The sequence below is a fragment of the Siphateles boraxobius genome, unplaced genomic scaffold, assembly GCF_051911475.1.
Source record: "Siphateles boraxobius isolate OS27281-9 unplaced genomic scaffold, OSU_SipBor_1 42, whole genome shotgun sequence".
Taxonomy (NCBI): Eukaryota; Metazoa; Chordata; class Actinopteri; order Cypriniformes; family Leuciscidae; genus Siphateles; species Siphateles boraxobius.
In genome coordinates, this window is record NW_027509053.1 from 1,397,501 (window position 1) to 1,423,913 (window position 26,413).

The 26,413-nt window shown below is 42.3% G+C and overlaps 15 non-coding genes across 15 annotated transcripts; 10 read left to right on the plus strand and 5 right to left on the minus strand.

Moving 5' to 3' along the window:
• Window positions 1-541: 541 nt before the first annotated feature.
• trnas-uga (transfer RNA serine (anticodon UGA)) lies at window positions 542-623 on the minus strand. The gene has a single exon. It is a non-coding gene; the product is annotated as a tRNA-Ser (tRNA).
• A 120-nt stretch (window positions 624-743) lies between these two features.
• On the minus strand, window positions 744-816 carry trnak-uuu (transfer RNA lysine (anticodon UUU)). Its single transcript has one exon. It is a non-coding gene; the product is annotated as a tRNA-Lys (tRNA).
• Window positions 817-1,711: 895 nt separating this feature from the next.
• trnas-uga (transfer RNA serine (anticodon UGA)) lies at window positions 1,712-1,793 on the minus strand. Its single transcript has one exon. It is a non-coding gene; the product is annotated as a tRNA-Ser (tRNA).
• Window positions 1,794-12,847: 11,054 nt separating this feature from the next.
• On the plus strand, window positions 12,848-12,919 carry trnag-ucc (transfer RNA glycine (anticodon UCC)). Its single transcript has one exon. It is a non-coding gene; the product is annotated as a tRNA-Gly (tRNA).
• Window positions 12,920-15,517: 2,598 nt separating this feature from the next.
• Window positions 15,518-15,589, plus strand: trnag-ucc (transfer RNA glycine (anticodon UCC)). The gene has a single exon. It is a non-coding gene; the product is annotated as a tRNA-Gly (tRNA).
• A 1,344-nt stretch (window positions 15,590-16,933) lies between these two features.
• trnag-ucc (transfer RNA glycine (anticodon UCC)) lies at window positions 16,934-17,005 on the plus strand. The gene has a single exon. It is a non-coding gene; the product is annotated as a tRNA-Gly (tRNA).
• Window positions 17,006-18,246: 1,241 nt separating this feature from the next.
• trnag-ucc (transfer RNA glycine (anticodon UCC)) lies at window positions 18,247-18,318 on the plus strand. The gene has a single exon. It is a non-coding gene; the product is annotated as a tRNA-Gly (tRNA).
• Window positions 18,319-18,955: 637 nt separating this feature from the next.
• trnag-ucc (transfer RNA glycine (anticodon UCC)) lies at window positions 18,956-19,027 on the plus strand. The gene has a single exon. It is a non-coding gene; the product is annotated as a tRNA-Gly (tRNA).
• Window positions 19,028-21,074: 2,047 nt separating this feature from the next.
• trnag-ucc (transfer RNA glycine (anticodon UCC)) lies at window positions 21,075-21,146 on the plus strand. Its single transcript has one exon. It is a non-coding gene; the product is annotated as a tRNA-Gly (tRNA).
• A 226-nt stretch (window positions 21,147-21,372) lies between these two features.
• trnad-guc (transfer RNA aspartic acid (anticodon GUC)) lies at window positions 21,373-21,444 on the minus strand. The gene has a single exon. It is a non-coding gene; the product is annotated as a tRNA-Asp (tRNA).
• A 1,554-nt stretch (window positions 21,445-22,998) lies between these two features.
• Window positions 22,999-23,070, plus strand: trnag-ucc (transfer RNA glycine (anticodon UCC)). The gene has a single exon. It is a non-coding gene; the product is annotated as a tRNA-Gly (tRNA).
• Window positions 23,071-23,705: 635 nt separating this feature from the next.
• trnag-ucc (transfer RNA glycine (anticodon UCC)) lies at window positions 23,706-23,777 on the plus strand. The gene has a single exon. It is a non-coding gene; the product is annotated as a tRNA-Gly (tRNA).
• Window positions 23,778-24,413: 636 nt separating this feature from the next.
• trnae-uuc (transfer RNA glutamic acid (anticodon UUC)) lies at window positions 24,414-24,485 on the plus strand. The gene has a single exon. It is a non-coding gene; the product is annotated as a tRNA-Glu (tRNA).
• Window positions 24,486-24,711: 226 nt separating this feature from the next.
• On the minus strand, window positions 24,712-24,783 carry trnad-guc (transfer RNA aspartic acid (anticodon GUC)). Its single transcript has one exon. It is a non-coding gene; the product is annotated as a tRNA-Asp (tRNA).
• A 1,294-nt stretch (window positions 24,784-26,077) lies between these two features.
• On the plus strand, window positions 26,078-26,149 carry trnag-ucc (transfer RNA glycine (anticodon UCC)). Its single transcript has one exon. It is a non-coding gene; the product is annotated as a tRNA-Gly (tRNA).
• Window positions 26,150-26,413: the final 264 nt, after the last annotated feature.

Sequence of the window (26,413 nt, forward strand, 5' to 3'; positions counted from 1 at the left end):
AGGTAACAGCCAGCGAGTGTACTGACACCTAGCGATTAGAAAATATACACGCACCATATTCTCTCTGAAGCAAGATTCTTCCGAAATAAATAGGAGTGTTTCGTTTTCAGCCTTTTCTCTAAGGGTTCGAACCTGAGAGCTCATGCTTTCAAAGAAGGTCCCAGTTTCAATTCACTCGAACATCCAGAGCACATCAAGGGCACGCGCCGTGCACAAAAAGAGTAGGCCGAAGGACGGGGTGAGGAGAGGTGGTGACATGGAGCTCAATTTCAATGGCACCCAGAAAACCTTGCCGTGACCCAGATTCGCTGCGGCCACAACGCAGAGTACTAACCACTATACGATCACGGCGAGCTACCGGTCTACTCGACGTGTCCCTGACTACAAAGGGGCCTTGTCATCTTTAGCTTGCAGACAAAACTGTTTCTTACCAACATTACTTTATTCAAGGGTAATCCTGTAACAGTGACTTTTTTTCCTTTTATAAAGTTTAAGCTAGGCCTCCAGAAGGTTACAAACTAAAGCAGACGAATGCTGTCAACGTAGTCGGCAGGATTCGAACCTGCGTGGGGAGACCCCAATGGATTTCAAGTCCATCGCCTTAACCACTCGGCCACGACTACAAGCTGTCTGAAAGGGGCATGTCGTTTGCCTTGCTGCCTTGCAGCGTCGCTGCCCGAGGCCAGTGTAGATCAGCAAGAACTCAACAACAAAACGTACCGCTCCACAAAAAGAGGCTCGTTCACCCGAACAGGGACTTGAACCCTGGACCCTCAGATTAAAAGTCTGATGCTTTACCGACTGAGCTATCCGGGCTCTTGCTCGAGAAGCGTGCGTGCTGCGTGCGAACGCACAGCAAAATGAATCGTATTGGCGCAGAAAAAAGAGTGTCCTCCAATGCATTGCGTTTCCTTCTTCGAAGATTCAGAACGGCCGTCAAAACGTCTGCTATGTCAAAATATATTTGCAAATTAGTTGGAATGCAGCCTATTAGACTGATGATAATAGTCATTAAAGGAAAATAAAGCTAGGAAAAAGAACAAAAACTCACTGCTACTTGTCTGGAAAGCCTCTTCACACGCTTCAATGCTGTTGACTTGCCGCGCTCTTATCGTTATTGAAAACTTGTGTCAAAGGCGCAGTGGTTTGTAGCAAATAGCAAGCCCGCGGCACTCTAGGTAACAGCCAGCGAGTGTACTGACACCTAGCGATTAGAAAATATACACGCACCATATTCTCTCTGAAGCAAGATTCTTCCGAAATAAATAGGAGTGTTTTGTTTTCAGCCTTTTCTCTAAGGGTTCGAACCTGAGAGCTCATGCTTTCAAAGAAGGTCCCAGTTTCAATTCACTCGAACATCCAGAGCACATCAAGGGCATGCGCCGTGCACAAAATGAGTAGGCCGAAGGACGGGGTGAGGAGAGGTGGTGACATGGAGCTCAATTTCAATGGCACCCAGAAAACCTTGCCGTGACCCGGATTCGCTGCGGCCACAACGCAGAGTACTAACCACTATACGATCATGGCGAGCTACCGGTCTACCCGACGTGTCCCTGACTACAAAGGGGCCTTGTCATCTTTAGCTTGCATACAAAACTGTTTCTTACCAACATTACTTTATTCAAGGGTAATCCTGTAACAGTGACTTTTTTTCCTTTTATAAAGTTTAAGCTAGGCCTCCAGAAGGTTACAAACTAAAGAAGACTGTCAACGTAGTCAACAGGATTCGAACCTGCGCGGGGAGCCCCCAATGGATTTCAAGTCCATCGCCTTAACCACTCGGCCACAACTACAAGCTGTCTGAAAGGGGCATGTCGTTTGGCTTGCTGCCTTGCAGCGTCGCTGCCCGAGGCCAGTGTAGATCAGCAAGAACTCAACAACAAAACGTACCGCTCCACAAAAAGAGGCTCTTTCACCCGAACAGGGACTTGAACCCTGGACCCTCAGATTAAAAGTCTGATGCTTTACCGACTGAGCTATGCGGGCTCTTGCTCGAGAAGCGTGTGTGCTGCGTGCGAACGCACAGCAAAATGAATCGTATTGGCGCAGAAAAAAGAGTGTCCTCCAATGCATTGCGTTTCCTTCTTCGAAGATTCAGAACGGCCGTCAAAACCTCTGGTATGTCAAAATATATTTGCAAATTAGTGAGAATGCAGCCTATTAGACTGATGATAATAGTCATTAAAGGAAAATAATGCTAAGAAAAAGAACAAAAACTCACTGCTACTTGTCTGGAAAGCCTCTTCACACGCTTCAATGCTGTTGACTTGCCGCGCTCTTATCGTAATTGTAAACTTGTGTCAAAGGCGCAGTTGTTTGTAGCAAATAGCAAGCCCGCGGCACTCTAGGTAACAGCCAGCGAGTGTACTGACACGTAGCGATTAGAAAATATACACGCACCATATTCTCTCTGAAACAAGATTCTTCCCAAATAAATAGGAGCGTTTCGTTTTCAGTCTTTTCTCTAGGGGTTCGAACCTGAGAACTCATGCTTTCAAAGAAGGTCCCAGTTTCAATTCACTCGAACATCCAGAGCACATCAAGGACACGCGCCGTGCACAAAAAGAGTAGTTTGAAGGACGGGGTGAGGAGAGGTGGTGACATGGAGCTCAATTTCAATGGCACCCAGAAAACTCACCGGATTCGAACCGGGGTTGCTGCGGCCACAATGCAGAGTACTAACCACTATACGATCACAGCGAGCTACCGGTCTACCCGACATGTCCCAGACTACAAAGGGGCGTTGTCATCTTTAGCTTGTAGACAAAACTGTTTCTTACCAACATAACTCTTTACAAGGGTAATCCTGTAACAGTGACTTTTTTTCCTTTTATAAAGTTTAAGCTAGGCCTCCAGAAGGTTACAAACTAAAGCAGGCGCATGCTGTCAATGCTGGAAAGCATCTTCACATGCTTTTATCGTTACTGTAAACTTGCGTCAAAAGCCATGTTGTTTGGAACAAATAGCAAGCCCACGGCACTCTAGGTAACAGCCAGTGAGTGTACTGACACCTAGCGATTAGAAAATATACACGCACCATATTCTCTCTGAAGCAAGATATACAGCGTATAATTAATGTTTTATTATTGTTTTGAAGTTATTTTAGTTATTTGAAAATTACTTATGTTGCCTTTGAAATTAAGGCACAAGAGATGTAATTCTAGTATATAATGTGAATATATACATTTATTGTGTGAAATTCTAGGAACTCGCTTTAAGAATAAAATTAAAAGGCAGACACGTGAGTGAACTTTAGCAACTGTGGCCCATCCCAAATCGACAGGAATTTTGACAATTACCGCATGATAGTTACCAAATTTGTAAATGATTCAGCAGCAGTAGAAAAAATAACTATGTTTGCTTTCTCACTATTCTACTCTTTCTTGCTTTTTACAGAGGTTAAAAGTAATAAAGGAGAGATTTCCCCTTTAGACTCTCGGTTTGGAGATAGAATTTCACAGAATCTATCTTTGAGACCGACTGCACCTCATCCTACACATAGTTCCACACTACCCCTGCCTGGAAAAGAGCCCACATTCTTTACAAGTAAGTTAATGGTCTTTATACAAATACTATTTCAAATGAAGTGACCGAAAAATGTGTTTGGACATTTGTTTGAATGTTCTTGCCTTTTATTTCAAAATATCAACCGAAGTGGCATTTAATTTTGGGTTCATGTGCACAATACATGTTGTTACTCTGCTAGGACACCCATGTGGACTTGAAGATGAAGATGAGCTGATTTAATTCATTATTTAGATGTTAGAAGATCTTTAAAGAAGGAGCTGCATTATGACTGGATGATTATAAATGAGTAAATGAATGAAGTAATACTTAAGTCATGCTGTCAGAACTATACTGACTGAATATGAATTTAACAGAATAAATTAGTGACGGAATAATGTTATTTGACTTGTTAGGTGAGCATTGTTCATGAAATACATTTACCAAAGGGTATGCAAATTGCAGACACATTTTCCCTCAGGTGACCGCATATACATTATTATTCAAATATTTGTATCATTTAAATTGCATGTATATTGTCATGTAATCGTATTGTTATCGTGTTGAATGGATTGTGACGATAAGAAACAGTACACCTAACAAGTCAAAGAACATTATTCCGTCACTAATTTATTCTGTTAAATATATGCTTAAAATATATGTTAACAGTGCAGTAAGATGTAATGTGCAGTAGTATGGAGGACCAAACCTGCAATTAAAAATGAATCAATAAATGAATTAATAAATAGATAGATAAATAAATGTGATAATAGGAAAATAAATAAAGGAATAAAAGACTTGATAAAATAAACATGATTCATTTTAATCAAATGTATTTTTGTATATTTTTCCCCTAATTTATAATTTTTTGCTTTTATATTTTAATGTATTTGTATTATTTTTAATTGTATTTATTTATTATTTTATTTATTTGTTTGTTCCATTTATTCTTATATTTATTTATGCATTCATTTATTTGTTTATTTATTTATTCCAATATGTATTTATTTCCAGATTTATTTATTTTAATCTTTATTTATTTTTAATTTTCTTTCTTTAGTTTTATATCTATTCTTACATTTTTTTGATGTGCATGATAATTAGGTTGGTTGGTCTTGCTGACCAAATATAAATATTAATTAACAAATAAATAAAAGCAGAAAATAAATTAAGGGAAATAATACAAAAATTAGTTTGATAAAGAATAAATCATATTTATTTTATCAAGTCGTTTATTCCTTTATTTATTTTCCTATTATCAAATTTATCTTTTTATTTGTTTACATGTTTATTTATTAATTTTTAATTTCTGCGGGTTTGGTCCTCCTATAATGTAATTAATATCAGACACACACATATATTACATTTAAATTAGAAACAAATATATATATACATATGTGTACAATTTAATGGTATAATTTAACATTTTTAATTAGTTAACTTGTTAACTTTTTATATATACATATATACATTTTTAAAGCAATTTAAATAATGAATATTAAATAATGCAAATTTAATAAACAGTACGTGCTCTAAGGCTGCATTTATTCAGTTAAGAAACAGTAATATTATGGAATATTATAGCATTGTAAAATAACTCTTTTATGTATATCACTGATGCTTTAGTATTAACTGTCTTATTTCATTTTGTTACTGTAAGTATTTAAATGCTTATGCTGAGACACCAATGAATACATTCTGATTTCAGAACAGCATCATGAAGAAAACAGTGTTCTTCCCAGGGAAAGTCAAAGTGTCTTTCAGGAAAGGCCCGTCGGGCCATTTACGCCGGGACCCATCAGAAGAGGCAAAAAGAATTAAAGACAACCCTTCACTGCAGGACAAGTCAACACCTCAAAGAGAAGATCTGGTCAAGTTGAACGCCCGTTCTCTTGTGTTACATAGAGGAGGGGATGTCTCTGACAAGCAAGAGGTGTTGGGAGAATGCATTCTTCAGTTCGGCAAGTACAAGGGCAAGTCTTTCAAGTTGTTATTAGAGAATGATGTCAGCTATGCTTTGTACCTGTCCGATAAGGTTGAGGAAGAAGAACAGGCTGGGCAGTTCAACCCAGAGGGTCCATGCAAGGATAGCCTCATTTCCTTTCTTGAGTATTCAAGAAGCTTCAAGGAAATTGAAGATCTTAAACAGTATCTGTCTCAAAGGCCAGATCCAGTGCCAGTTTTGACAGAGGATGACAATACTGTTGGATTTGGATCCAGAGCACAAGACACTTGGAGGAAGATTTGGGATACCAGGGCAGACGGAAATGCTTTCTTTATAATGAGGCAGAAGTGTGTGCCAGGCAGCAAAATGTACAATTTGCAGCAGTATCTTTTAAAACAGCAGCAAAAACAGATGACCAAAAACACTCCTCCGATGCCCTCACCATCAGCTTCCGCTGCAAGATGAAGGGGGTGGATTGGAATCCACTGCTGCTTCAATGTATATGTAATGATTGATTATAATTAAGGTATTGATCAATATTTTTCCTTCTAAATATCAAATGAATTGAATGACTTCTCTGGAGATTTTACTTTATTTATATAAGTTACCAGTGTGATTACTGAAATGTTCTTTTCATGTATTCTTTAATGTCTGCATTTGATATCTGAATGCAGTGCTTGCTTATTTAACACAGCTTCCAGAAATGAAATAGGGACTTGTTTTGTGTTTGAGAAAGGTCTTCAATGTGTTTAAACATATAGGGGTCATTGAAGCCAATCGTTTAAGGGGCCATTTCTTTGTTAAAGCCTTTCTTTCCAGTTAGACTAAAGTTTAGCTATCCTTGAGAGAAAGAAGGTTACCCTTAATAACAAACTATCATTTAGATGGAAGTGAATCAATCAAAACTAACTTTAGCTGGAAAAAACATTTTTCAAGAGCCACTATAAAACCAAACCAATCTCTGTTACCTTAAATTATATCTTTATCTCTGTAAAGCTGCTTTGAAACAATCTACATTGTTAAAAGCGCTATATAAATGAGGATGACTTGACTTGACTTGTATTGTGTTTGAGAAAGGTCTTCAATGTGTTAAAACATATAGGGGTCATTGAAGCCAATAGTTTAAGGGGCCATTTCTTTGTTAAAGCCTTTCTTTCCAGTTAGACTAAAGTTTAGCTATCCTTGAGAGAAAGAACGCATTATCTTGATGTTTTGAGAGGACTCTCCTGTTTATAGTGAGAGCCTGGCCAAATCCAACCTTGGAAAAGCTGTGTGTCGGTGTGTGTGTTAGTCTTCTTGGTTACAGGTTAAGGAACCACTGGCATTATTGGAGATTGACTGAGTTGACTGAGTGGAGATTGACCAACCCAAATCTGCGACCTGGAAGGTCATGACGTGCCTAACTTCAGCTGCATAATCGATGGAGATATGCTTCAGTCTATCTGTATATGTGTGGAAAATTACTGTGTTTATCTATTTCATAGACAATGAGAATCATTCATCCTGTAAGCAATGACGTAGCTTAGACCTTGGAAATCGTATAACTGCTGTGATCTTTGTAACTGTAAGCGGGGCGGCCTACGAACTCCTGTGCGAGTATTGAAGCTGACTTATGCTGATGAAACTGCAAACTATCTTCAGTAAATATTTTCTTTAATTTTTTATAATTCTGACTCTGGGTCTTCATTCTTCATATCTGGTTCTGGGTCTTTAACTGTATACCCCTTACAGTTTGGTGGAGGATGCGGCGGGCAATCATTCCGTGGTGACATCTCTGGCAAATCAACACACAAGGTAGTAAGCTTTTATTAATTGTTAGGGCTGTCTGACTGGAAGAGATTTTGAAGGAGAGCGGGAGAGCCTTCACTCCGATGAGGCGAGTGAAGGAGCAAGTTGTAGGCCTACTGCTGAGAGGATAAGAAGTCGCTGAGAGCGTCGTTAAGGGTAACGGCAGCAGACAGCGCAAGCGAAGCGTGCTCTGTGTGGGCCCCGCTGGGCATTAATGGTGTAGCACCACCCCAGCAGAGTACGTCCCTGGACGGGAGGTCCAGTGGCACCGTAAACCTGCTCAATCTCTTCCATCTCAGATAGGGGATCCCCGAATTTAGTGAATCAGGCAGTTAGGGATACTAACAAAAATAGGGTTGTTTGCCAGGGATGCATCAGGAACGATCCCGAGAGAGAAAAAAAAAAGAAAAAAAAAGTTGTGACCCAAATTGGCATGGACCAGTATATGTAACTGTGATTTTGGAGTATACTCTGCAGTTTCATCACGGAGAAGCCAAGCTGTGTTGTTCAAAGATCGCCGCCTCCATTTCTGCAATGACTTCAGGTGAGTTTGAACTGTTATTAAGATATGGCAGACAAACTGAGTAACTTGATCAGTAACCTGAACAGTCCTGAAACTAATAGTGAGACAGAAAAGAGCGAACGCTGTAAGCAGCTGTGCTCTGAAGCCCTCACTTCAGAGAAATTTGCAGAAATTATTAAGTAAATGGTTGTCTTGATAAGTTTTGCTTCTGTTTGGAAATTTAAACAACAACTTGACTGGCTACAAACAAACAAAGAAACTGAAAAATTAAAATATTGAGCCTTGTATTGCTTACGATGATTACAAAAAGCAAGTATATTAAATTATGGGTCGAAGATCATTTCCTTGGACAAGTGTGACTAAAGTTAAACAGACACTTTGTGAAAACAACTTAGAATATTTTGCAGCTTATGACAATTAATGTTCTGCCAATAATAATGATGAAGATTATGATTGGGCTATTATGATTAAATCAGCCACTGGTGGACTGTAAAAGAATACAGAGAACTGCTTATCAGCTCGGTTTGCATTCCTGTTTGGGACACACTGCTTCAAGGGTGTGCAGTAAGTTGGAGCCGAGAGTGTTTTAATGGTGGTCATCAGGACCATTTAATACGTAACTGTAAATGCCCACCGAGAAGGTGTTTAAAATGTGATAAAATGACAACACATTTTTGGTAATAATATTGGTTTGAAAGTAGATCAGTGTTTAAATGACGACAGTGACATTTTTCGTCTGAGAAATAAGAGATAAAAAGGTCAAAAGATTGAAGTCTTAAAGTGAATCCTTTTGAAGAAAATATCTATAATAGTAATTTCTATAATAGTAATTTTTATAAGTGAATTGATGAATACAGGTTGATGTAAAATGAATGACTCCAACAGATGTGAGTTGCAAAATATATCAAAGTAACTAAAAGGATGATTGTGTTGTAATTAAACATTTTAAAAAGGTTTTAGATGATATAGAGAGACTAATCTCACAGATGATTTACAATAACTGCAAAAGTATCACAAGCAGAGAGTGCTTGCCTCGTCAAACTTATAGTGTGAATCCTAATTGGATTAAAATTAAAGATGAAGACAGGCTTTTGTAGGTTTGAGAAGAGTCTGGATAACAAAGGTGAATGGTAAAAGGTTAATGTAATAAATTTAATATTACATTTTGTCTAAATTACAGTCTTAGGAGGCTGTTGAAAAGATTATTTGTTTATGGCGCTTTTCCATTACCAGTACCAGCTCGACTCGGCTCGACTCGCCTCGGCTCACCTCGACTCGGCTCGCTTTTCGCTCCGTTTTCCATTGCAGATAGTACCGCCACAAATAGTACCCGGTAGTCATAGCGACGCCGCAGGAAACTGCCGTGACGTAATCTTATACGCGACACACATCCGCTACCCACACACACAGGACAATGGGGGAAATCGAGTATATGCTGTTTTTGATCCTCGGGATGTGGCTGTTTCTCACAGCAAGAAGACAAACGTTGTTTCATGAGAGGCTGAGGGCAGAAAAACGAAACACTGCTGAAAAAAACAGGAGAGTTTGGGAATTACTACAGAGTTCAGACTACGAGACGAATCCGGTTGTTCAAAGCCGACGCAAGAGGGTAAGTTATGCTAACATAGCTAACGTTTGCATATGTGTAAATACTATACTATATGCAAAGTATTTAATCAACTTTATAGCTACCAGTATTACGTACTACAATGTGCATGGTTTATGTGTTTCAGATCTGTTTAGCTTTGCAAAGTCGCCGCGGCAAACCGTCTGTTTGGGCTTTCAACCGAGCTACCGAGTGGTGGGATGTTATTGTTCCTGGTTTCACAAACGCGCAGTGGGTTCAGAACTTCAGAATGTCGGAAGAAACATTCATATATTTGTACAACAAACTGCGTCCAGTGATGGAGAGACAAGGTCCTTCAAGGTGTTGTAGATGGAAAAGGACTGTTCTGGAACGTGTTTGCAGGACTGCCTGGCAGATTGCATGATGCTCGTGTTTTAAGACTGTCCACATTGTGGGAGTTGGCCAGCCGTGGCAACCACTTTCCAGCTTACACCAGGAATATTGGTGGGGTGAATGTTGCCTACTACATCCTGGGAGATTCTGCCTATCCCCTGCAGAACTGGCTCCTAAAGCCATTCACTGACACTGGACGGCTGACAGTAGAACAGCAGATCTACAACAAGAAAATATGTCGAGCACGGGTAGTGGTTGAAAACGCTTTTGGTAGACTGAAGGGAAGGTGGCGTTGCCTCATGAAAAGAAATGACTGTGATGTTACAATCGTGAAATCTATGATTCTTACTTGCTGTGCTTTGCATAACCTTTGTGAGAGTCATGGAGAGGACTATGACGATGACTGGGATGCACCTGCAGCAGCAGAGCCTGTGGTGCCAGTGGCACAGGGTGTTGAGGAGGAGGGCAGAGATGTACGGGAGGGTCTGATGCGTTATTTTAATTGCTAAATAAATACATTATCATTAAATATGTTGTCTCTGCTGTTTTTCATTAAAGGTTATCACAGTATAAAATCTGAAAATACTTGTTTAAACCCTTGTAAAAAGGCAAACCATCAAAAAAAGACACTGTTTGTAATAAGTTTCAAAAAGGTTTTATTTAAACACGCATACAAATAGAAAAAAATATAATATTAATATAAATTCACACATCCAACTATATACATATGTTACATGTAGTGCAAACATTAAATTAAAATAAACAAAGGGGTTTCAGTCCAGGGGCGGTGGAACAGCATCCCGCCGGTTCAGTGCCTGGACAAGCTGGCTCAGGGTTCCCAGAAAGGCCTGGTTGAAGGACGACATTGCAGCCATCTCCTCTCTCCTTAAAGCCGCTTCTAGTTCTCGGGCATGTGCTGCATCATCGAGTGCCATCTGTAAATGGCGCTCCCGCTGTGCCCGGTTCAATTCCAGCTGCTCGACATCCGATGTCTGCATCTCCCTCAGGACAGTCAGATGCTCCTGTTCCCTCTTTCGTTTCCTCCGTCCTGGCCAAAAAAATAATTACAATGAATGAGTTATAAAGAAAAACGGACAAGTCACGTTTCATTCAAAGGTTGTGTGTGTTGTAAATTGTTCACATGTATTATCATTACAGCTTCTACATAAAAAAAGACAAGCCCACAACTTACTATTACTTATATAGTATATAACGACTTAACATCTGAGTAAATGTATTTAATGTATTTATTAAACATCTATTTTAGTAAATGTCAACTTTAAAATACCATGTGTACAGTATAGGTGTACGTCTGGAAAGTTATAAAAATACTGAACAGGTTTATTAATGAATCCTGCATTCCCATAACTGGGAATGCTTCCTGTTGTTATGCAAGTATGTTTACGTTATATTAATGAGTTATTGATACGATTAATGATATATTAAAAAGTGTGTATAGATTCACAGACAACAGGCTAGAAGAGTTTACTTTTTCTCCAATTATACTAACCGGTTGCCGGTGTCGACGCTGCTGCGGGTCTCGGTGTCGACGCTGCTGATCTTGTTGGTGTCGATGGTGCCGCTGTTTCCGGTGCCGAGGTGGCATCAGTGGGAGTCACTGAACCATTCTCGCTCGTCGAAAAGGAATCTAGATAGAAAGATCATACAAAAGTCAACACAATACGAAAATAGCAATGGCAGATAGTTAGCGGTAGCAGCAATTGTTATCTGCGACACAAGTTTACAGTCTTCGATGTTATAAGTGAGCTTCAGCTTTTCAAAAGCCAGCCTACAGAAAACAAAACTCTCAAGCAGAGTGCGCCTACATGATTAATGTAATGTAAATTTTAAACACTCACCATCCTCCAACAGCGACTCCAACAAACTGGTGGCCGAGTCAAGTCCACCCTCCCTCCCGTTGCTCGCCGGTCTATGGCCGTAGATACCGTCCATCTGTTCGTACCACTTCCAGCTTTTTCGGTTTGAACAACTGCGGCCGTTGTGGTCCTTTACAGCTCTGTAGTCACTCTTCAGTTTTTTTAACTTTTCCCTACATTGCTGGAAAGTCCTGTTGTAGCCATGTGTGGACAGCAGTTCGGAGATTTCTTGATAAACTTTTTCGTTCCTCGTTGCCCCATCAAGCTCTCGCTGAATCCTTTCTTCGGCAACCAAACATAGGAAAGTCTGCACCTCCTCGTTTGACCACGGCGTATTCTTCCGAGTTGCCATAATAGTAAGTTTAGTATATCTGGGCAAACTATTTAAAAATGGCGGGGTTATTCTCTGGTTATTCTGGATACTCCGTCTGCGGCGTGCAATGATGACGCAGTGAATAGTGACGATTCTCTCTGACCAATCAGCAGTCGGCATTGTATTACGTCACATTTTAGTATCGCCTTAGCTCGCTTAGAACCTCGCCGGAGGTGGTACGAAAAAAAGTACCCGAAAGCAGGTACAGGTACAACTTTTACACAGTGGAAAACCAAACAAAGGCGAGTCGAGTCGAGCCGAGCCGAGCCAAGGCGAGCTGGTACTGTGTAGTGGAAAAGCGCCATTAGAGAGAGAGAGACTGTCTGAGTGGAGGCAGGGATGGTAACTGTGTCTGGCTTTCTGTTATCGGCCTGCTAGAGCAAGCTGAAGCAAAATAGTGATAATGAACCAAAATCCAGCTGACTTTTCTAAGATCAAATGAATAATGAACAGACATGCTTTGAAACTGGTTAAGAGACCATGTAAAATTAGGTAAAAGCTACAGTAAAATGTGAAGTTTAAAATCTTACTTAAAATTTAAATCTTTTTAGAGATGATATAATGAAAAGCGAACATTAAAAATGAACAGTTAAAATATGTGTCTAATATGTGTGTGTGTGATGGTGACTGCACTCTATGTCTTGTAAGTGTTAGTTTGGGGTACTATTATTTCCTGATTTTGAGGATATTGTGTCATTAACCTCTTGTTTTTTAATATGGTGCCTGGTAGGTCAGGTCAATAAGTTCATGCCATTTTTTTAAGTGCCAGGTCCAAACAAAGAGAGTTTCAGTTCATCTCCACCTGCCAGCTGCTAATGTATTGCGAAAATTCTTGCTGACCGCACAACACGGCTTCCAGCCTACATCCAAAAGTCTTGCGTTGGTGGTATAGTGGTGAGCATAGCTGCCTTCCAAGCAGTTCATCCGGGTTCGATTCCCGGCCAACGCATCACATTTGTAAATTAAAGACCTTGATTATGAGCATTCTTGCTATGGGTTCGATTCCTGGGGCAGTCCATTCTTGCTGTATGCGTTCGATTCCCGGCCGACGCATTGCATTTTTCTCAAGCTGTCTTTAAAACAGTCGTCCGAGGCCCCTTGCCAACTTCTCCTGTAACTTGTTTCCTGGAGCAAAACATTTGTTAAGGTCTTTTGGCAGCAGTAAAGGACGGGATCTCCCCGTCGGGGAATCGAACCCCAGTCTTCCGCGTGACAGGCGGAGATACTTTCCACTATACTAACAAGGAGTTGCAGAGACAGGTAGTTGTATCCGATCAGCGCGGCTTCCAGGAACGGCGTCATGCGTCATTTTAGCTCAACGCTTCACAGAAGCCAGTGAATCCAAAAAATAATCTAATACCGTTTAAATATGAAGTGTCTGTATAAAACGTGTTACATTATTAAATTAGAGACCTTGTTTTTTAATATGGTGTTGTAGGATTACAAATTTCATTTAAATGTTTAATTTAGATTTCCAATACAATAGTATTTTATATAGAGAAAGTTTATAAATGATGAGACCAGGAAATCTCTGCAAACGGTAGGGGTTCCCAGCAGGATATTCCTGACTGTCCCATCTCAGTGCGAGAAGGCTAGGCTTTTCCTGTTCTCATTGTTTTACCGGGTGAAGAGTCATGCTGAGCAAGTTTGAACACCTGCTATTTTATTACTGAGACCATTTGTCTTGGAGTTCTTATCTCAGTGTGAGAAGTCCTGCACCGTTCTGTTCTCATGTTTCAGCTCATTTACATGCTTTGTTCCTCACAATGTAATCCCTCCCCCTTGAAATGTATATAAACTACAATGTAAAGTTCCCTTAGTTAGACGATGTTGGAATGACTGCAGCTACCGACAAGCAATAATGAACTTCTGCTTGGAAAACTTCCACTGTCTCCTAGTCTGAGCTTCTAACTTTTCTACAAAGAAAAAGATCACTACAGTGCCTGGTAGGTCAGGTCAATAAGTTCATGCAATTTTTTTAAGTGCCAGGTCCAAACAAAGAGAGTTTCAGTTCATCTGCACCTGCCAGCTGCTAATGTATTGCGAAAATTCTTGCTGACCGCACAACCGGGCTTCCAGTCTACGTTCAAAGGCCTGCGTTGGTGGTATTGTGGTGAGCATAGCTGCCTTCCAAGCAGGTGACCGGGTTCGATTCCCGGCCAACGCATCACATTTGTAAATTAAAGACCTTGATTACGAGCATTCTTGCTATGGGTTCGATTCCTGGGTCTGTCCATTCTTGCTTTATGGGTTCGATTCCTGGGTCTGTCCATTCTTGCTGTATGGGTTCGATTCCCGGCCAACGCATTGCATTTTTCTCAAGCTGTCTTTAAAACAGTCGTCCGGGGCCCCTTGCCAACTTCTCCTGTAACTTGTTTGCTGGAGCAAAACTTTTGTTAAGGTCTTTTGGCAGCAGTAAAGGACTGGATCTCCCCGTCGGGGAATCGAACCCCAGTCTCCGCGTGACAGGTGGAGATACTTGCCACTATACTAACAAGGAGTTGCAGAGACAGGTAGTTGTAACCGATCAGCGCGGCTTCCAGGAACGGCTTCATGCGTCATTTTAGCTCAACGCTTCACATAAGCCAGTGATTGCAAAAAATAATCTAATACCGTTTAAATATGAAGTGTCTGTATAAAACGTGTTACATTATTAAATTAGAGACCTTGTTTTTTAATATGGTGCCTGGTAGGTCAGGTCAATAAGTTCATGCCATTTTTTTAAGTGCCAGGTCCAAACAAAGAGAGTTTCAGTTCATCTCCACCTGCCAGCTGCTAATGTATTGCGAAAATTCTTGCTGACCGCACAACTGGGCTTCCAGCCTACATCCAACAGTCTTGAGTTGGTGGTATAGTGGTGAGCATAGCTGCCTTCCAAGCAGTTGACCCGGGTTCGATTGCTGGCCAACGCATCACATTTGTAAATTAAAGACCTTGATTACGAGCATTCTTGCTATGGGTTCGATTCCTGGATCGATCCATTCTTGCTGTATGGGTTCGATTCCCGGCCAACGCATTCCATTTTTCTCAAGCTGTCTTTAAAACAGTCGTCAGGGCCCCTTGCCAACTTCCCTGTATTTTGTTTGCTGGAGCAAAACTTTTGTTAAGGTCTTTTGGCAGCAGTAAAGGACTGAATCTCCCCGTCGGGGAATCGAACCCCAGTCTCCGCATGACAGGCGGAGATACTTTCCACTATACTAACAAGGAGTTGCAGAGACAGGTAGTTGTATCCGATCAGCGCGGCTTGCAGGAAAGGCGTCATGCGTCATTTTAGCTCAACGCTTCACAGAAGCCAGTGAATCCAAAAAATAATCTAATACCGTTTAAATATGAAGTGTCTGTATAAAACGTGTTACATTATTAAATTAGAGACCTTGTTTTTTAATATGGTGCCTGGTAGGTCAGGTCAATAAGTTCATGCAATTTTTTTAAGTGCCAGGTCCAAACAAAGAGAGTTTCAGTTCATCTGCACCTGCCAGCTGCTAAAGTATTGCAAAAATTATTGCTGACCGCAGAACAGGGCTTCCGGTCTACATCCAACAGTCTTGCGTTGGTGGTATAGTGGTGAGCATAGCTGCCTTCCAAGCAGTTGACCCGGGTTCGATTCCCGGCCAACGCATCACATTTGTAAATTAAAGACCTTGATTACGAGCATTCTTGCTATGGGTTCGATTCCTGGGTCTGTCCATTCTTGCTGTATGCGTTCGATTCCCGGCCAACGCATTGCATTTTTCTCAACCTGTCTTTAAAACAGTCGTCCGAGGCCCCTTGCCAACTTCTCCTGCAACTCGTTTGCTGGAGCAAAACATTTGTTAAGGTCTTTTGGCAGCAGTACAGGACTGGATTTCCCCGTCGGGGAATCGAACCCCAGTCTCCGCGTGACAGGCGGAGATACTTTCCACTATACTAACAAAGAGTTGCAGAGACAGGTAGTTGTATCCGATCAGCGCGGCTTCCAGGAACAGCGTCATGCGTCATTTTAGCTCAACGCTTCACAGAAGCCAGTGAATCCAAAAAATAATCTAATACCGTTTAAATATGAAGTGTCTGTATAAAAAGTGTTACATTATTAAATTAGAGACCCTTTTTTTTAATATGGTGCCTGGTAGGTCAGGTCAATATGTTCATGCAATTTTTTTAAGTGCCAGGTCCAAACAAAGAGAGTTTCAGTTCATCTGCACCTGCCAGCTGCTAAAGTATTGCGAAAATTATTGCTGACCGCAGAACAGGGCTTCAGGTCTACATCCAACAGTCTTGCGTTGGTGGTATAGTGGTGAGCATAGCTGCCTTCCAAGCAGTTGACCCGGGTTCGATTGCTGGCCAACGCATCACATTTGTAAATTAAAGACCTTGATTACGAGCATTCTTGCTATGGGTTCGATTCCTGGGTCTGTCCGTTCTTGCTGTATGGGTTCGATTCCCGGCCAACGCATTGCATTTTTCTCAAGCTGTCTTTAAAACAGTCGTCCGGGCCCCTTGCCAACTTCCCTGTAACTTGTTTGCTGGAGCAAAACATTTGTTAAGGTCTTTTGGCAGCAGTAAAGGACTGAATCTCCCCGTCGGGGAATCGAACCCCAGTCTCCGTGTGACAGGCGGAGATACTTTCCACTATACTAACAAGGAGTTGCAGAGACAGGTAGTTGTATCCGATCAGCGCGGCTTGCAGGAACGGCGTCATGCGTCATTTTAGCTCAACGCTTCACAGAAGCCAGTGAATGCAAAAAATAATCTAATACCATTTAAATATGAAGTGTCTGTATAAAACGTGTTACATTATTAAATTAGAGACCTTGTTTTTTAATATGGTGCCTGGTAGGTCAGGTCAATAAGTTCATGCAATTTTTTTAAGTGCCAGGTCCAAACAAAGAGAGTTTCAGTTCATCTGCACCTGCCAGCTGCTAAAGTATTGCGAAAATTATTGCTGACCGCAGAACAGGGCTTGCAGTCTACAACCAACAGTCTTGCGTTGGTGGTATAGTGGTGAGCATAGCTGCCTTCCAAGCAGTTGACCCGGGTTCGATTCCCGGCCAACGCATTGCATTTTTCTCAACCTGTCTTTAAAACAGTCGTCCGAGGCCCCTTGCCAACTTCTCCTGCAACTTGTTTGCTGGAGCAAAACATTTGTTAAGGTCTTTTGGCAGCAGTACAGGACTGGATCTCCCCGTCGGGGAATCGAACCCCAGTCTCCGCGTGACAGGCAGAGGTACTTTCCACTATACTAACAAAGAGTTGCAGAGACAGGTAGTTGTATCCGATCAGCGCGGCTTCCAGGAACAGCGTCATGCGTCATTTTAGCTCAACGCTTCACAGAAGCCAGTGAATCCAAAAAATAATCTAATACCGTTTAAATATGAAGTGTCTGTATAAAAAGTGTTACATTATTAAATTAGAGACCCTTTTTTTTAATATGGTGCCTGGTAGGTCAGGTCAATAAGTTCATGCAATTTTTTTAAGTGCCAGGTCCAAACAAAGAGAGTTTCAGTTCATCTGCACCTGCCAGCTGCTAAAGTATTGCGAAAATTATTGCTGACCGCAGAACAGGGCTTCAGGTCTACATCCAACAGTCTTGCGTTGGTGGTATAGTGGTGAGCATAGCTGCCTTCCAAGCAGTTGACCCGGGTTCGATTGCTGACCAACGCATCACATTTGTAAATTAAAGACCTTGATTACGAGCATTCTTGCTATGGGTTCGATTCCTGGGTCTGTCCATTCTTGCTGTATGGGTTCGATTCCCGGCCAACGCATTGCATTTTTCTCAAGCTGTCTTTAAAACAGTCGTCCGGGCCCCTTGCCAACTTCCCTGTAACTTGTTTTCTGGAGCAAAACATTTGTTAAGGTCTTTTGGCAGCAGTAAAGGACTGAATCTCCCCGTCGGGGAATCGAAACCCCAGTCTCCGTGTGACAGGCGGAGATACTTTCCACTATACTAACAAGGAGTTGCAGAGACAGGTAGTTGTATCCGATCAGCGCGGCTTGCAGGAACGGCGTCATGCGTCATTTTAGCTCAACGCTTCACAGAAGCCAGTGAATGCAAAAAATAATCTAATACCGTTTAAATATGAAGTGTCTGTATAAAACGTGTTACATTATTAAATTAGAGACCTTGTTTTTTAATATGGTGCCTGGTAGGTCAGGTCAATAAGTTCATGCAATTTTTTTAAGTGCCAGGTCCAAACAAAGAGAGTTTCAGTTCATCTGCACCTGCCAGCTGCTAAAGTAATGCGAAAATTATTGCTGACCGCAGAACAGGGCTTCCAGTCTACAACCAACAGTCTTGCGTTGGTGGTATAGTGGTGAGCATAGCTGCCTTCCAAGCAGTTGACCCGGGTTCGATTCCCGGCCATCGCATCACATTTGTAAATTAAAGACCTTGATTACGAGCATTCTTGCTATGAGTTCGATTCCTGGGTCTGTCCATTCTTGCTGTATGCGTTCGATTCCCGGCCAACGCATTGCATTTTTCTCAAGCTGTCTTTAAAACAGTCGTCCGAGGCCCCTTGCCAACTTCTCCTGCAACTTGTTTGCTGGAGCAAAACATTTGTTAAGGTCTTTTGGCAGCAGTACAGGACTGGATCTCCCCGTCGGGGAATCAAACCCCAGTCTCCGCGTGACAGGCGGAGGTACTTTCCACTATACTAACAAAGAGTTGCAGAGACAGGTAGTTGTATCCGATCAGTGCGGCTTCCAGGAACAGCGTCATGCGTCATTTTAGCTCAACGCTTCACAGAAGCCAGTGAATCCAAAAAATAATCTAATACCGTTTAAATATGAAGTGTCTGTATAAAACGTGTTACATTATTAAATTAGAGACCCTTTTTTTTAATATGGTGCCTGGTAGGTCAGGTCAATAAGTTCATGCAATTTTTTTAAGTGTCAGGTCCAAACAAAGAGAGTTTCAATTCATCTGCACCTGCCAGCTGCTAATATATTGCGAACATTCTTGCTGTCCGCACAAGAGGGCTTCCAGTCTACATCCAACAGTCTTGTGTTGGTGGTATAGTGGTGAGCATAGCTGCCTTCCAAGCAGTTGACCCGGGTTCGATTCCTGGCCAACGCATCACATTTGTAAATTAAAGACCTTGATTACGAGCATTCTTGCTATGGGTTCGATTCCTGGGTCTGTCCATTCTTGCTGTATGCGTTCGATTCCCGGCCAACGCATTGCATTTTTCTCAAGCTGTCTTTTAAACAGTCGTCGGTGGCCCCTTGCCAACTTCTCCTGTAACTTGTTTGCTGGAGCAAAACATTTGTTAAGGTCTTTTGGCAGCAGTAAAGGACTGGATCTCCCCGTCGGGGAATCGAACCCCTGTCTTCCGCGTGACAGGCGGAGATACTTTCCACTATACTAACGAGGAGTTGCAGAGACAGGTAGTTGTATCCGATCAGCGCGGCTTCCAGGAACGGCGTCATGCGTCATTTTAGCTCAACGCTTCACAGAAGCCAGTGAATGAAAAAATAATCTAATACCGTTTAAATATGAAGTGTCTGTATAAAACGTGTTACATTATTAAATTAGAGACCTTGTTTTTTAATATGGTGCCTGGTAGGTCAGGTCAATAAGTTCATGCAATTTTTTTAAGTGCCAGGTCCAAACAAAGAGAGTTTCAGTTCATCTGCACCTGCCAGCTGCTAAAGTATTGCGAAAATTATTGCTGACCGCAGAACAGGGCTTCCAGTCTTCAACAGTTTAGGTTGGTGGTATAGTGGTGAGCATAGCTGCCTTCCAAGCAGTTGACCCGGGTTCGATTCCCGGCCATCGCATCACATTTTTAAATTAAAGACCTTGATTACGAGCATTCTTGCTATGGGTTCGATTCCTGGGTCTGTCCATTCTTGCTGTATGCGTTCGATTCCCGGCCAACGCATTGCATTTTTCTCAAGCTGTCTTTAAAACAGTCGTCCGAGGCCCCTTGCCAACTTCTCCTGCAACTTGTTTGCTGGAGCAAAACATTTGTTAAGGTCTTTTGGCAGCAGTACAGGACTGGATTTCCCCATCGGGGAATCGAACCCCAGTCTCCGCGTGACAGGCGGAGGTACTTTCCACTATACTAACAAAGAGTTGCAGAGACAGGTAGTTGTATCCGATCAGCGCGGCTTCCAGGAACAGCGTCATGCGTCATTTTAGCTCAACGCTTCACAGAAGCCAGTGAATCCAAAAAATAATCTAATACCGTTTAATATGAAGTGTCTGTATAAAAAGTGTTACATTATTAAATTAGAGACTCTTTTTTTTAATATGGTGCCTGGTAGGTCAGGTCAATAAGTTCATGCAATTTTTTTAAGTGCCAGGTCCAAACAAAGAGAGTTTCAGTTCATCTGCACCTGCCAGCTGCTAAAGTATTGCGAAAATTATTGCTGACCGCAGAACAGGGCTTCAGGTCTACATCCAACAGTCTTGCGTTGGTGGTATAGTGGTGAGCATAGCTGCCTTCCAAGCAGTTGACCCGGGTTCGATTGCTGGCCAACGCATCACATTTGTAAATTAAAGACCTTGATTACGAGCATTCTTGCTATGGGTTCGATTCCTGGGTCTGTCCATTCTTGCTGTATGGGTTCGATTCCCGGCCAACGCATTGCATTTTTCTCAAGCTGTCTTTAAAACAGTCGTCCGGGCCCCTTGCCAACTTCCCTGTAACTTGTTTGCTCGAGCAAAACATTTGTTAAGGTCTTTTGGCAGCAGTAAAGGACTGAATCTCCCCGTCGGGGAATCGAACCCCAGGTTCCGTGTGACAGGCGGAGATACTTTCCACTATACTAACAAGGAGTTGCAGAGACAGGTAGTTGTATCCGATCAGCGCGGCTTGCAGGAACGGCGTCATGCGTCATTTTAGCTCAACGCTTCACAGAAGCCAGTGAATGCAAAAAATAATCTAATACCGTTTAAATATGAAGTGTCTGTATAAAACGTGTTACATTATTAAATTAGAGACCTTGTTTTTTAATATGGTGCCTGGTAGGTCAGGTCAATAAGTTCATGCAATTTTTTTAAGTGCCAGGTCCAAACAAAGAGAGTTTCAGTTCATCTGCACCTGCCAGCTGCTAAAGTATTGCGAAAATTATTGCTGACCGCAGAACAGGGCTTCCAGTCTACATCCAACAGTCTTGCGTTGGTGGTATAGTGGTGAGCATAGCTGCCTTCCAAGCAGTTGACCCGGGTTCGATTCCCGGCCATCGCATCACATTTGTAAATTAAAGACCTTGATCACGAGCATTCTTGCTAGGGGTTCGATTACTGGGTCTGTCCATTCTTGCTGTATGCGTTCGATTCCCGGCCAACGCATTGCATTTTTCTCAAGCTGTCTTTAAAACAGTCGTCCGAGGCCCCTTGCCAACTTCTCCTGCAACTTGTTTGCTGGAGCAAAACATTTGTTAAGGTCTTTTGGCAGCAGTAAAGGACTGGATCTCCCCGTCGGGGAATCGAACCCCGGTCTTCCGCGTGACAGGCGGAGATACTTTCCACTATACTAACGAGGAGTTGCAGAAACAGGTAGTTGTATCCGATCAGCGCGGCTTCCAGGAACGGCGTCATGCGTCATTTTAGCTCAACGCTTCACAGAAGCCAGTGAATCCAAAAAATAATCTAATACCGTTTAAATATGAAGTGTCTGTATAAAACGAGTTACATTATTAAATTAGAGACCTTGTTTTTTAATATGGTGTTGTAGGATTACAAATTTTATTTAAATGTTTAATTTAGATTTCCAATACAATAGTATTTTACATTGAGAAAGTTTATAAATGATGAGACCAGGAAATCTCTGCAAACGGTAGGGGTTCCCAGCAGGATATTCCTGACTGTCCCATCTCAGTGCGAGAAGGCTAGGCTTTTCCTGTTCTCATTGTTTTACCGGGTGAAGAGTCATGCTGAGCAAGTTTGAACACCTGCTATTTTATTACTGAGACCATTTGTCTTGGAGTTCTTATCTCAGTGCGAGAAGTCCTGCACCGTTCTGTTCTCATGTTTCAACTCATTTACATGCTTTGTTCCTCACAATGTAATCCCTCCCCCTTGAAATGTATATAAACTACAATGTAAAGTTCCCTTAGTTAGACGATGTTGGAATGACTGCAGCTACTGACAAACAATAAAGAACTTCTGCTTGGAAAACTTCTACTGTCTCCTGGTCTGAGCTTCTAACTTTTCTACAAAGAAAAAGATCACTACAGTGCCTGGTAGGTCAGGTCAATAAGTTCATGCAACTTTTTTAAGTGCCAGGTCCAAACAAAGAGAGTTTCAGTTCATCTGCACCTGCCAGCTGCTAATGTATTGCGAAAATTCTTGCTGACGGCACAACTGGGCTTCCAGTCTACGTTCTAAGGCCTGCGTTGGTGGTATTGTGGTGAGCATAGCTGCCTTCCAAGCAGGTGACCGGGTTTGATTCCCGGCCAACGCATCACATTTGTAAATTAAAGACCTTGATTACGAGCATTCTTGCTATGGGTTCGATTCCTGGGTCTGTCCATTCTTGCTTTATGGGTTCGATTCCCGGCCAACGCATTGCATTTTTCTCAAGCTGTCTTTAAAACAGTCGTCCGGGCCTCTTGCCAACTTCCCTGTAACTTGTTTGCTGGAGCAAAACATTTGTTAAGGTCTTTTGGCAGCAGTACAGGACTGGATTTCCCCATCGGGGAATCGAACCCCAGTCTCCGCGTGACAGGCGGAGGTACTTTCCACTATACTAACAAAGAGCTGCAGAGACAGGTAGTTGTATCCGATCAGCGCGGCTTCCAGGAACAGCGTCATGCGTCATTTTAGCTCAACGCTTCACAGAAGCCAGTGAATCCAAAAAATAATCTAATACCGTTTAATATGAAGTGTCTGTATAAAAAGTGTTACATTATTAAATTAGAGACCCTTTTTTTTAATATGGTGCCTGGTAGGTCAGGTCAATAAGTTCATGCAATTTTTTTAAGTGCCAGGTCCAAACAAAGAGAGTTTCAGTTCATCTGCACCTGCCAGCTGCTAAAGTATTGCGAAAATTATTGCTGACCGCAGAACAGGGCTTCAGGTCTACATCCAACAGTCTTGCGTTGGTGGTATAGTGGTGAGCATAGCTGCCTTCCAAGCAGTTGACCCGGGTTCGATTCCCGGCCATCGCATCACATTTGTAAATTAAAGACCTTGATCACGAGCATTCTTGCTAGGGGTTCGATTCCTTGGTCTGTCCATTCTTGCTGTATGGGTTCGATTCCCGGCCAACACATTGCATTTTTCTCAAGCTGTCTTTAAAACAGTCGTCCGGGCCCCTTGCCAACTTCCCTGTAACTTGTTTGCTGGAGCAAAACATTTGTTAAGGTCTTTTGGCAGCAGTAAAGGACTGAATCTCCCCGTCGGGGAATCGAACCCCAGTCTCCGTGTGACAGGCGGAGATACTTTCCACTATACTAACAAGGAGTTGCAGAGACAGGTAGTTGTATCCGATCAGCGCGGCTTGCAGGAACGGCGTCATGCGTCATTTTAGCTCAACGCTTCACAGAAGCCAGTGAATGCAAAAAATAATCTAATACCGTTTAAATATGAAGTGTCTGTATAAAACGTGTTACATTATTAAATTAGAGACCTTGTTTTTTAATATGGTGCCTGGTAGGTCAGGTCAATAAGTTCATGCAATTTTTTTAAGTGCCAGGTCCAAACAAAGAGAGTTTCAGTTCATCTGCACCTGCCAGCTGCTAAAGTATTGCGAAAATTATTGCTGACCGCAGAACAGGGCTTCCAGTCTACATCCAACAGTCTTGCGTTGGTGGTATAGTGGTGAGCATAGCTGCCTTCCAAGCAGTTGACCCGGGTTCGATTCCCGGCCATCGCATCACATTTGTAAATTAAAGACCTTGTATACGAGCATTCTTGCTATGGGTTCGATTCCTGGGTCTGTCCATTCTTGCTGTATGCGTTCGATTCCCGGCCAACGCATTGCATTTTTCTCAAGCTGTCTTTAAAACAGTCGTCCGAGGCCCCTTGCCAACTTCTCCTGCAACTTGTTTGCTGGAGCAAAACATTTGTTAAGGTCTTTTGGCAGCAGTACAGGACTGGATCTCCCCGTCGGGGAATCGAACCCCAGTCTCCGCGTGACAGGCGGAGGTACTTTCCACTATACTAACAAAGAGTTGCAGAGACAGGTAGTTGTATCCGATCAGTGCGGCTTCCAGGAACAGCGTCATGCGTCATTTTAGCTCAACGCTTCACAGAAGCCAGTGAATCCAAAAAATAATCTAATACCGTTTAAATATGAAGTGTCTGTATAAAACGTGTTACATTATTAAATTAGAGACCCTTTTTTTAATATGGTGCCTGGTAGGTCAGGTCAATAAGTTCATGCAATTTTTTTAAGTGCCAGGTCCAAACAAAGAGAGTTTCAATTCATCTGCACCTGCCAGCTGCTAATATATTGCGAACATTCTTGCTGTCCGCACAAGAGGGCTTCCAGTCTACATCCAACAGTCTTGTGTTGGTGGTATAGTGGTGAGCATAGCTGCCTTTCAAGCAGTTGACCCGGGTTCGATTCCTGGCCAACGCATCACATTTGTAAATTAAAGACCTTGATTACGAGCATTCTTGCTATGGGTTCGATTCCTGGGTCTGTCCATTCTTGCTGTATGCGTTCGATTCCCGGCCAACGCATTGCATTTTTCTCAAGCTGTCTTTAAAACAGTCGTCGGTGGCCCCTTGCCAACTTCTCCTGTAACTTGTTTGCTGGAGCAAAACATTTGTTAAGGTCTTTTGGCAGCAGTAAAGGACTGGATCTCCCCGTCGGGGAATCGAACCCCGGTCTTCCGCGTGACAGGCGGAGATACTTTCCACTATACTAACGAGGAGTTGCAGAAACAGGTAGTTGTATCCGATCAGCGCGGCTTCCAGGAACGGCGTCATGCGTCATTTTAGCTCAACGCTTCACAGAAGCCAGTGAATCCAAAAAATAATCTAATACCGTTTAAATATGAAGTGTCTGTATAAAACGAGTTACATTATTAAATTAGAGACCTTGTTTTTTAATATGGTGTTGTAGGATTACAAATTTTATTTAAATGTTTAATTTAGATTTCCAATACAATAGTATTTTATATTGAGAAAGTTTATAAATGATGAGACCAGGAAATCTCTGCAAACGGTAGGGGTTCCCAGCAGGATATTCCTGACTGTCCCATCTCAGTGCGAGAAGGCTAGGCTTTTCCTGTTCTCATTGTTTTACCGGGTGAAGAGTCATGCTGAGCAAGTTTGAACACCTGCTATTTTATTACTGAGACCATTTGTCTTGGAGTTCTTATCTCAGTGCGAGAAGTCCTGCACCGTTCTGTTCTCATGTTTCAACTCATTTACATGCTTTGTTCCTCACAATGTAGTCCCTCCCCCTTGAAATGTATATAAACTACAATGTAAAGTTCCCTTAGTTAGACGATGTTGGAATGACTGCAGCTACCGACAAACAATAAAGAGCTTCTGCTTGGAAAACTTCTACTGTCTCCTGGTCTGAGCTTCTAACTTTTCTACAAAGAAAAAGATCACTACAGTGCCTGGTAGGTCAGGTCAATAAGTTCATGCAATTTTTTTAAGTGCCAGGTCCAAACAAAGAGAGTTTCAGTTCATCTGCACCTGCCAGCTGCTAATGTATTGCGAAAATTCTTGCTGACGGCACAACTGGGCTTCCAGTCTACGTTCTAAGGCCTGCGTTGGTGGTATAGTGGTGAGCATAGCTGCCTTCCAAGCAGGTGACCGGGTTTGATTCCCGGCCAACGCATCACATTTGTAAATTAAAGACCTTGATTACGAGCATTCTTGCTATGGGTTCGATTCCTGGGTCTGTCCATTCTTGCTTTATGGGTTCGATTCCCGGCCAACGCATTGCATTTTTCTCAAGCTGTCTTTAAAACAGTCGTCCGGGCCCCTTGCCAACTTCTCCTGTAACTTGTTTGCTGGAGCAAAACGTGTTACATTATTAAATTAGAGACCTTGTTTTTTAATATGGTGCCTGGTAGGTCAGGTCAATAAGTTCATGCAATTGTTTTAAGTGCCAGGTCCAAACAAAGAGAGTTTCAGTTCATCTGCACCTGCCAGCTGCTAAGATTCTTGCTGACCGCACAAAACGGCTTCCAGTCTACATACATCAGGCTTGCGTTGGTGGTATAGTGGTGAGCATAGCTGCCTTCCAAGCAGTTGACCCGGGTTCGATTCCCGGCCAATGCATTGTATTTTTCTCAAGCTGTCTTTAAAACAGTTGTCCGGGGCCCCTTGCGAACTTCTCCTGTAACTTGTTTGCTGGAGCAAAACTTTTGTTAAGGTCTTTTGGCAGCAGTAAAGGACTGGATCTCCCCGTCGGGGAATTGAACCCCAGTCTCCGCGTGACAGGCGGAGGTACTTTCCACTTTCCACAAGGAGTTGCAGAGACAGGTTGTTGTATCCGATCAGCGCGGCTTCCAAGAACGGCGTCATGCGTCATTTTAGCTCAAC